A 2,134-nucleotide genomic window follows, 5' to 3' on the forward strand; every position below is an offset into this window, starting at 1 on the left:
AAAGCAAATCGCTTATCCTCCCTTGGTCTACGCGAGGTAAACCTTTACTTTCATTACGCCTTTAGGTTTAGTTATTTCCCAATGACTCGCGCACATGCTAGACTCCTTGGTCCGTGTTTCAAGACGGGTCCTGAAATTACCCAAATCGATAGCGTCGTTGATCGGCGTTTCGAAACGAGGTCTGTTCGAGAACACCGTAACCAACAGTCGTTCCGGGACAGAATCGGCATTATGTCCGATTACCGTCAAACACGAAACGCTCTTGCTACGGGCCGAACGCTAATTATAATTTAGCGGCCCCGCGCCATATTTGTACCGTCGAGCGAGTCTGTCGGAATATCGAGGGTCCGCATGAAAAAATCAAGTGGTCTCCACCTCGAGTCTTAAACAGACACCCAACGGATCACGACGTCCTACTAGAGGAAAAGTGCACGCGTTCGATATCGATTAGAAAAACGTAAAACGCGATTTATTGTGTTGCCGAAACAACAACAATATCCGTCATACAAACGTTCAACTTCAATTATCGAAACGCGAATGAATTTCCTCTTTCGACCTTTCGGGTTTCTCAGGTTTACCCCTGAACGGTTTCACGTACTCTTGAACTCTCTCTTCAAAGTGCTTTTCAACTTTCCCTCACGGTACTTGTTCGCTATCGGTCTCGTGGTCATATTTAGCCTTAGATGGAGTTTACCACCCACTTAGGGCTGCACTCTCAAGCAACCCGACTCTCAGGAGAGATCCTCACGCAATCGGCAACGGTCGCTACGGGCCTGGCACCCTCTATGGGCTGTGGCCCCGTTCAAGAAGGACTTGGACGCGCCGCACGATCTCGTGATAAACGGATCCTCCCTAACACCACATTTCCCGGTGGCCGATATCGACCACGGGATTCGGTGCTGGGCTTTTCCCTGTTCGCTCGCAGCTACTAAGGGAATCCTAGTTAGTTTCTTTTCCTCCGCTTAGTAATATGCTTAAATTCAGCGGGTAATCTCACCTGCTCTGAGGTCGATATATTATAATATATCTATAATATTTAAATACAATTCGCTAAAATATCACAAAAAAAAAAAACGTGTGTTTAATCACATTATACGAAATATAACATTATTTGTTTTTATTTATAGAGGCGGCAGAGCAAGTTATACATATATATATATATATATATATATATATATATATATATAAATTCATATATTTTGTCGATACAGTATAAATGATATAAAAAAAAACACTGGTCAGACGTCCAGTCTTCGAAACTTTATTATTTCTCTCGGACACGACGACCGCGTTATCATTTTAAATATATATAATATATACACTTATTTATCGACTATATATACGTAAATATAACTCTACCAAACAAATTTTATGTATTTCATATAAAAATACACACGATCAATTTATGGTAGTAATAGCGTCGTTGTGTTCAAAAATTGCGCAAATTTTTTCTATAAAAAATTTACGCTGCTTTTCGCATTTTAGGATGCCGCACAAAAAAAAAATACGCACAAGTTTATAGTATGTGCGTGTGTTTTCTTTTAGTGTGCGTTATTGTGTCTCACACATCCAACACGCTTAGCTTAGTCATTTATTTTTCTATAATAAATTGAAAAATTTTAAATTCTAAGCAGTCTTTTAAATTGATACGACCCTCAGTCAGGAGTGGTCCGGGAACGAGTATCCGAGGACCGCAATGTGCGTTCGAAATGTCGATGTTCATGTGTCCTGCAGTTCACAAGTTGACGCGCAATTAGCTGCGTTCTTCATCGACCCACGAGCCAAGTGATTCACCGTTCAGGGTAATCATTTTATTATGTCGTTTTCTCATATTCTATTCGTCGTATTTTTAATATTTGATTATTAAATTAATAATAATATTATAATATTTTATACGCGTATAGAATTATCTAACGACATTTATATAATATATATATATATATATATATATATATATATTTATTAAATGGTAATTATATATAAATTTTAGAGAAATTATAATATCGTACTTAAAAATATCCGATAAATTTTAACCGCTGCACATGTTTTATTACAAACGAGGCGCGCATAGACAGATATCTCGCACGATATATTCCTCTTAATTATTACAAGTTTTTTAATCTTGAAAGTTTTA

The 2,134-nt window shown here is 37.8% G+C and overlaps 1 non-coding gene and 1 pseudogene across 1 annotated transcript; both read right to left on the reverse strand.

Moving 5' to 3' along the window:
- LOC130452263 (large subunit ribosomal RNA) overlaps positions 1-1,011 on the reverse strand; it is a 4,645-nt pseudogene extending 3,634 nt beyond the window's left edge.
- Positions 1,012-1,649: 638 nt separating this feature from the next.
- On the reverse strand, positions 1,650-1,805 carry LOC130452241 (5.8S ribosomal RNA). The gene has a single exon (XR_008910883.1). It is a non-coding gene; the product is annotated as a 5.8S ribosomal RNA (ribosomal RNA).
- Between the last annotated feature and the right edge of the window lie 329 nt (positions 1,806-2,134).

This window comes from Diorhabda sublineata, unplaced genomic scaffold (genome assembly GCF_026230105.1).
Source record: "Diorhabda sublineata isolate icDioSubl1.1 unplaced genomic scaffold, icDioSubl1.1 Dsub_32, whole genome shotgun sequence".
Classification (NCBI taxonomy): Eukaryota; Metazoa; Arthropoda; class Insecta; order Coleoptera; family Chrysomelidae; genus Diorhabda; species Diorhabda sublineata.